Source organism: Heptranchias perlo, chromosome 20 (assembly GCF_035084215.1).
Source record: "Heptranchias perlo isolate sHepPer1 chromosome 20, sHepPer1.hap1, whole genome shotgun sequence".
In the NCBI taxonomy this organism is placed as follows: domain Eukaryota; kingdom Metazoa; phylum Chordata; class Chondrichthyes; order Hexanchiformes; family Hexanchidae; genus Heptranchias; species Heptranchias perlo.
Window position 1 is genome coordinate 6705643 of NC_090344.1, and position 9000 is coordinate 6714642.

The 9000-nt window shown below is 45.7% G+C and overlaps 1 non-coding gene across 1 annotated transcript; it reads right to left on the reverse strand.

The window, feature by feature from the left end:
• Positions 1 to 2039: 2039 nt before the first annotated feature.
• On the reverse strand, positions 2040 to 2110 carry trnag-gcc (transfer RNA glycine (anticodon GCC)). Its single transcript has one exon. It is a non-coding gene; the product is annotated as a tRNA-Gly (tRNA).
• Positions 2111 to 9000: the final 6890 nt, after the last annotated feature.

Below are 9000 nucleotides of genomic sequence, written 5' to 3' on the forward strand. Positions count from 1 at the left end.
CGACGGCTGATCGAACCTGCAACACCAGCAGAGAAGGTTAAAGAAAGAATGAGACGGTCCGAAAAGTAAAGGTGCAACCCAGCTGCTGCAGCCAATGTCCACACATACATGTCTCGTCGCTCTCACAGTGAAACAAATCACCAATTTGATTAAAGTATTCTTATGGTAGAGTCTATGTTATCACCATGCCGAGACAGACGACAATCATATCAGAGAATCAGACAATCTTAAAAATTTCACTGACTTTCACCTGACGAAGGAGGAAGCCGCCGAAAGCTTGTGATTTTCAAATAAAATTGTTGGACTATAACTTGGTGTTGTAAGATTGTTTACATTTGTCAACCCCAGTCCATCACCGGCATCTCCACACCTTAAAAATTTACGCCAGCGGAGGCGATTCCGTCCATCGTGTTTGTACCGACCGGAAAAGAAATATCCAGCATCGCCCGACTTACCAGCGTTTGGTCCGTAGTCTTGTCGGTTATGGCTCTTCAAGTGCACATTGAAGTGCTTTTTAAATCCGATGAGGGTTTCTGCTTCTCCCACCCTCTCAGGCATTGAGTTCCAGACCCCCATCACCCGCTGGGTGGAAAAAAATCCCCTCTGCTCCATTCTAATCCTCAATTACCTTAAATCTATGCCCCCTTTTTATTGACCTCCCTGCTCAGTGAAACAGATCCTTCCTTTCCACTCTATCCAGGCCCGTCATAATTTTGTACACCTCAATTAAATCTCCCCTCAGCCTCCTCGGTTCCAGAGAAAACATCCTCAGCCTATCCAATCTATTCTCATAGCTAAAATTCTCCAGTCCTCTCAACATCGTCGTAAATCACATCTGTACCATTTCGAGTGCAGTCACATCTTTCCTGGAATGTGGTAACAACAACTGTCCGCAATACTCCAGCTGTGGCCTAACTAGTGTTATATTCATTTCAAGAACAACCTCACTGCTCTTTCATTCTATGCCTCGGCAACACATGTAATTAAATAAAATGTCTCAAGATGATGAAGAGATTGATGCTGAATGTGAATTTCCCCCAGGTCAGGCGATCTCATTGATATTGGATGATAGGATAGAGAACGACATATCGAAGTTTGCCGATGCCTCCAAAATGGGCAGCGTTGTAAGCAGTGAAGATGAAAGCATAACATTCCATTGAGACATTAATATAATAAATGGATGGCCAAAACCGTGGCAAATGGATTTCAATTTTGGCAAGTGTGAGGTCATCCACTTTGGACCTCACAAAGATAGATCAGAATACTTTACAAAAGGTGAAAAATTCGAAACTGTGGAGTTCCAAAGGAACTTAGCTGTCCATGTACATAGATCGATAACATGTCATGGACAGGTGCAGGAAATAATCAAAAAGGCGAATGGAATGGTGGCCTACATATTTAGAGGACGAGAATACAAGGGAATAGACATTATTCCAGAGTCTAAACACTGATGGTTGGATCACACCTGGAGTACTGTGTTCAGTTCTGGACACCGCACCTTAGGAAGGATATACTGTCCTTGGAGGGAGTGCAGTGTAGATTTACTAGAATGACACCTGGACTCCAAGCGTTAAATTACGAGGAGAGATTACACAAACTATGGTTGTATTCCCTGCAGTTTATTAGATTAAAGGCTGATGTGATCGAAATTATCAAGATATTAAGAGGAACTGATGGGGTAGTTACAAAGAAACTATTTCCGCTCGTTGGGGTGTCTAGGACTTGGGGGCAGAGCCTAAACATTAGAGTCAGGACTTTCAGGAGTGAAGTTAAGACACACTTCGACAAGCAAAGGGAGGGAGAAGTGTGGAAGTCTCTTCCACAAACGGCAGTTGATGCGAGCTCAATTGTTAATTTGAAACCCATGATTGAGAGAATTTTGTTAACCAATGAAATTTGGAGACATGGGACGAAGGCGGGGACAGGTGGTTCGGTCACAACTCAGCCATGATATCATTGAGTTGCGGAACAGGCTGGAAGGACCAAACACCACAATCCTGTTCCAAAGTTCCTCCTTGGTGCAGAATGCAAAATGATCGTGCATTGGCCGGGAATCGAACCCGGGTCTCCCACGTGGCAGGCGAGAATTCTACCCCTGAACCACCAATGCTGGCTTATACAGAAATTGCATGTTTCTAAATGGAATCCTGTCTGAACGAACATGCCGTTGACAGCTGCGATGGCCGAGTGGTTCAAGCTGTGGTCTCAAAACTCCAATGGGGTTTTCCTGCATCGGTTTGAATTCGGCTCGCAGTGCTGCGGCTCAAAGATCTCTTCAATGCTCAAATGCATTAATTGGCATTAATTGACCGCATTCACCTCTCTCCCAGCATCAGAGAAACTTCAACGTGACCGGTGCTTTTAATCGGGCGCCCAATCTTCTCTTCCAAGATTTCAAGACCCGAGAAGGAATCTTTCCCAATCTGCAACTTCAATTCTGTTAGTTTGCAAAACCTGACATTTATACTCTTTATTTTCTTTGCATGCATCTCTCTATCTTTCCCTGTCTCTCTCTCTTGTCTCTCTGTGTGACACCTGATGGACTTCTCAGACTTCCTTGAACGGCGAAGGCTGATCTCACCTGCAACACCAGCAAAGAAGGGTAAAAAAGGGACTGAGACGGTTGGAAAAGTAAAGGTGCAATCCAGCTGCTGCAGCTAATGTCTAAACACTTATGTCTCTTCGCTCTCACAGTGAAACAAAGCACTAATTTGATTCAAGTATACTTATGGTAGAGTGTATGTTAGCACGATGCCGAGACAGACGGCAATTATATCATAGAATCCTAGAAAGTTAGGCGAAAGAAGGAAGCCATTCTGCACATCGTGCCAGTGCCGGCCGAAAAATCTGTACCGAGCCTCATCCCACTTTCCAGCGTTTGGTCCCTAATCCTGTTGGTAACGGATCTTGACGTGCATATTGAAGTTTTTATTTTTCAATGCGATGAGGGTTTCTGCCTCTCCCACCGTTTCAGGCAGTGATTTCCAGACCCCCACCACCCGCTGGGAGGAAAAAAAATCTTCCGCTCCCCTCTAATCCTTCTACCAATTATCCTAGATCAATGTAACCTGATTATTGACATCCGTGCTATGGGAAATAGGTTCTTGCTATCCATTCTATCTAGGCCCGTCATAATTTTATACACCTCAATTAAATCTCCCAACAGCCTCCTCAGTTCCAAAGCAAACAACCCCAGCCTATCCAATCTAATCTCATTGCTAAAATTCTCCAGTTCTGGCGACAGTGTCGTAAATCTCCTCTGTACCATCTCGAGTGCAATCACATCTTTCCTGTAACGTGGTGACCACAACTGTATGCAGTATTCTTGCTGTGGCCTAACTCTTGTTTTATAAATTTCTACCATAACCTCCCTGCTCTTACATTCTATGCCTCGGCTAATAAAGGAAAGTATCTTGTATGCCTTTTTAACCACCTTAACTACCTGTCCTCTTACCTTCAGGGATCTGTGGATATGCACTCCAAGGTCCCTCTTTTCATCAACACCTCTCAGTATCCTCCAAAGCAATGTAGTTTCAAAGCAACCAATTCTGAAACGTCTTACTTGATAATACAAGTCGTACAGACGAAACCAATTTCGTAAAGGGAAACGAATATTGGTGACAGGAAATAGTTAGTGTACAACTTGATATTACTGCACACCGGAATAGAAAACGAGAATGGATGGATAGAAAAGGTCTGAAAGGATGGCCGATCGGCTTTGTGAGACAGCGAACCTTTGCACTGGCTGCACGAAGCAAGCAACAGCGCTTGGTTGATCCAGATGTATGATTTTCGCTTTGGGGCTTTCGTTGATTGATATCCAAGAAGTTCCGGGTTCAAATCCCCGATGAGCCTTGCTGTCCCACTAATTTCAGTGAAAAGACACCAATTTGCTTCTGACATCTTCTCAGTATTGCTGTTGGTTGGATTGAATTACATGCAGAGCATGTTTGAGCTCCAGAGGACAGAGTGATGGAGTTCCCAAGACGCAACACATGTAAAGTAAATAAAATGTCTCAAGATGATGAAGAGATTGATGCTGAACGTGAATTTCCCCCAGGTCAGGCGGTCTCATTGATATTAGATGACGGGATAGAGAACGACATATCGAAGTTTGCCGATGCCTCCAAAATGGGCAGCGTTGTAAGCAGTGAAGATGAAAGCATAACATTCCATTGAGACATTAATATAATAAATGAATGGCCAACACCGTGGGAAATGGATTTCAATTTTGGCAAATGTGAGGTCATCCACTTTGGACCTCACAAAGATAGGTTAGAATACTTTACAAAAGGTGAAAAATTCGAAACTGTGGAGTTCCAAAGGATCTTCGGTGTCCATGTACAGAGATCATTAACATGTCATGGGCAGGTACAGGAAATGATCAAAAAGGCTAATGGAATGGTGGCCTACATATTTAGAGGACGTGAGTGCAAGGGAATAGACATTATTCTAGAGCTACACAAAGCTCTGGTTGGACCACACCTGGAGTACTCTGTTTAGTTCTGGGCACCGCTCCTTTGAAAGCATATACTGTCCTTGGAGGGAGTGCAGTGTAGATTTACTGGAATGATAACTGGACTCTGAGCGTTAAATTACGAGGAGAGATTACACAAACTATGGTTGTATTCCCTGCAATATAGTAGATTAAAGGCTGATGTGATCGAAATTATCAAGATATTAAGAGGAACTGATGAGTTATTTATGTAGAAACTATTTCCGCTCGTTGGGCTGTCTCGGACTTGGGGGCATCGCAGAAACATTGGAGTCAGACTTTCAGAAGTGAATTTCGGACAACTGTCCACGAGCAAAGGGAGGTAGAATTGTGGAAGTCTCTTCAACAAACCGCAGTTGACGCGAGCTCAATTGTTAATTTCAAACCCGTGATTGAGAGATTTTTGCTCAACAAAGGTATTTCGAGCTATGGGGCTCAGGCGGGCACAGAGAGTTTGGTCACAACTCAGCCATGATCTCATGGAGTTGGGGAACAGGCTGGAAGGACAAAACACCAGACGCTTGTTCCGAAGTTCCTACTTGGTGCAGAATGCTCATGCATTGGCCGGGAATCGAATCCGGGTTGCCCGCGTAGCAGGCGAGAATTCTACTCCTGAACCACCAATGCTGGCTTATGCAACACCTGCATGTTTCTCTATGGAATCCTGTCTGAACGAACATGCCGTTTACAGCTGCGATGAACGATTGGTTCAAGCGGTGGTCTCAAAACTCCAATGGGGTTTTCCTGCCGAGGTTTCAATTCTGCTCGCAGTGCTCCGGTTAAAAGATCTCTTCAATGCTCAAATACATTAATTGGAATTAATTCACCACATTTAGCTCTCTCCCAGCATGAGAGATACTTCAACGTGGCCGGTGCTTTTAATTGGGCGTCCAATCTTCTCTTCCAAGATTTCAAGACCGAGAAGCAATATCTCCCAATCTGTAACTTAAATTCTGCTAGATTGCAAAACCTGACATTTATACTCTTTATTTTCTTTGCATGTATCTCTCTCTATCTTTCCCTGTCTCTGTCTCTTGCCTCTCTGTGTGTCCCCTGATGGACTTCTTAGGCTTCCTGAACGGCGAAGGCTGAACGAAACTGCAACACCAGCAGAGAAGGGTAATGAAAAGGACTGAGACGGTAGGAAAAGTAAAGGTGCAACCCAGTTGCAGCAGCCAATGTCTACACACTTATGTCTCTTCGCTCTCACAGTGAAACAAAGCACCAATTTGATTAAAGTATACTTATGGTGGAGTGTATATTATCACGATGCCGAGACAGACGGCAATCATATCATAGAATCATAGAAAGTTAGGCCGCTGAAAGACGCCATTCTGCACATTTTGCCTGTGCCGACCGAAAAATCGGTACCGAGCCTCATCTCACTTTCCAGCGTTTGGTCCCTAATCTTGTTGGTTACGGATCTTCAGGTGCATACTGAAGTTTTTATTTTTCAATGCGATGAGGTTTTCCGCCTCTCCCACACTTTCAGGCAGTGATTTCCCGACCCCCACCACCCACTGATTGGGAAGTAAATCTTCCGCCCCCCTCTAATCCTTCTACCAATTACCTTAGATCGATGTATCTTGATTATTGACCTCCCTGCTAAGGGAAATAGTTCCTTGCTATCCACTCTATCTGGGCCCGTCATAATTTTATACAACTCAATTAAATCTCCCAACAGCCTCATCAGTTCCAAAGCAAACAACCCCAGCCTATCCAATCTATCCTCATAGCTAAAATTCTCCAGTTCTGGCAACATTGTCGTAAATCTCCTCTGTACCATCTCTAGTGCAATCACACCTTTACTGTAATGTGGTGACCACAACTGTACGCAGTATTCTTTCTGTGGCATAACTATTGTTTTGTAAATTTCGGCCATAACCCCCCCTGCTCTTATATTCTATGCCTCGGCAAATAAAGGACAGTATCCGTTATGACTTCTCAACCAGTTATCTACCTGTTCTGCTATCTTCTGGGATCTGTGGACATGCACTGCAAGGTTCCGCTGTTCATCTATACCTCTCAGTCTCCTCCCAAGCAATGTAGTTTCAGAGCAACTAATTCTGAAACGTCTTACATCATAATTCAAGTCGTACAGTCGAAACCAATTTGGTAAAGGGAGACTAATATTGGTCACTGGAAGTAGTTAATGTACAACTTGATATTGCTGTGCACCAGAATAGAAAACGAGATTGGATGGACAGAAGAGGTCTGAAAGGATGGCCGATCAGCAGCGCACATTTCAACTGGCTGCACGACTTCACTGTCAGCGGTTCGTGGGTCTCGGGGTAAGATTCTCGCTTAGAGGTTTGCGTTAAATGATATACGCGTGATCTCAGCTTCAAATCACGCACGACCTCTCCTGTCTCAGTGCTTTCAGTGAAAAGTCAGCAATTAGCTTCCGACATCTTTTCGGTGTTGCTGTTGGGAGAATTCAATTGTCTCCAGAGAATATTTGAGCTCCAGAGGACAGGGTGCGGAAGTTTCCAAGGCGCAACACACGTGAAGGAGCGGGTGAGTGGGACGAACTGGATCGCTCTTACAATGAGCCGGCACGGGCTCGATGGACCGAATAGCCTCCTTCTGTGTTGTTACCATTTTATGATTGTATGATTTATTTTCTTTGCATACATTTCTCCATCTCTCCCTGTCTCTGTTTCTCGTATTGTCCCCTGATGGACTTCTCAGGCTTCCTTAAACGGCGATGCCTGATCGAACCTGCAACACCAGCAGAGAAGGTGAAAGAAAGATTGAGACAGCAGGAAAAGTAAAGGTGCAACACCGCTGCTGCAGACAATGTCTTCACATTTATGTTTTATTCGTTCATGGGATGTGTGTGTCGCTGGCGAGGCCGCCATTTATTGCCCATCCCTAATTGAGCTTGAGAAGGTGGTGGTGAGCCGCCTTCTTGAACCGCTGCAGTCCGTGTGGTGAAGGTTCTCCCACAGTGCTGTTAGGAAGGGAATTCCAAGATTTTCACCAAGCGATGATGAAGGAACGGCGATACATTTCCAAGTCGGGATGATGTGTGACTAGGAGGGGAACGTGCAGGTGGTGTTGTTCCCATGTGCCTGCTGCTCTTGTCCTTCGAGGTGGTAGAGGTCGTGGATTTTGGAGGTGCTGTCGAAGAAGCCTTGGCGAGTTGCTGCAGTGCATCCTGTGGATGGTACACACTGCCGCCACTGTGCTCAGGTGGTGAAGGGAGTGAATGTTTAGGGTGGTGGCTTGGGTGCCATTCAAGGGGGCTGCTTTGTCCTGGATGGTGTCGAGCTTCTTGCGTGTTGTTGGAGCTGCACTCATCCAGGCAAGTGGAGAGTATTCCATCACACTGCTGAATTGAGCCTTGGACATGGCGGAAAGGCTTTGGGGAGTCAGGAGGTGAGTCACTCGCCGCAGAATGCCCAGCATCTCCGAGCCACAGTATTTATATGGCTGGTCCAGTTAATTTTCTGGTCAATGGTGACCCCCAGGATGTTAATGGTGGGGGATTCGGCAACAGTAATGCCGTTGAACGTCAAGGGGAGGTGGCTTGACTCTCTCTTGTTGTAGATGGTCATTGCCTGGCACTTGTCTGGCGCGAATGTTACTTGCCACTTGTCAGCCCAAGTCTGGATGTTGTCCAGGTCTTGCTGCATGCGGGCTCGGACTGCTTCATTATTTGAGGGGTTGCGAATGGAACTGAACACTGTGCAATCATCAGCGAACATCCCCATTTCTGACCTTATGATGGAGGGAAGGTCATTGATGAAGCAGCTGAAGATGTTTGGGCCGAGGACACTGCCCTGAGGAACTCCTGCAGCAATGACATGGGGATGAGATGATTAGCCTCCAACAACCACTACCATCTTCCTTTTTGTTAGCCACTGGAGAGTTTTCCCCCTGATTCCCATTGACTTCAATTTTACTGGGGCTCCTTGGTGTCACACTCGGTCAAATGCTGCCTTGATGTCAAGGGCAGTCACTCTCACCTCACCTCTGGAATTCAACTCTTTTGTCCATGTTTGGACCAACGCTGTAATGAGGTCTGGAGCCGAGTGGTCCTGGCGGAACCCAAACTGAGCATCGTTGAGCAGGTTATTGGTGAATAAGTGCCGCTTGATAGCACTGTCGACGACACCTTCCATCACTTTGCTGATGATTGAGCGTAGACTGCTGGGGCGGTAATTGGCCGGATTGGATTTGTCCTGCTTTTTGTGGACAGGACATACCTGGTCAATCTTCCACATTGTCGGGTAGATTCCAATGTTGTCGCTGTACTGGAACAGCTTGGCTGGAGGCGCAGCTAGTTCTGGAGCACAAGACTTCAGTACTACAGCCGGAATATTGTCGGGGCCCACAGCCTTTGGTGTATCCAGTCACTTGGAGTGAATCGAATTGGCTGAAGACCGGCTGCTATGAATATGGGGAGGAGGCCGTGTTGGATTGATCCACTCGGCACTTCTGGCTGCAAGCGCTTACAGCCTTGTCTTTTGCATTCACGTGCTGGACTCCTCCATCATTTA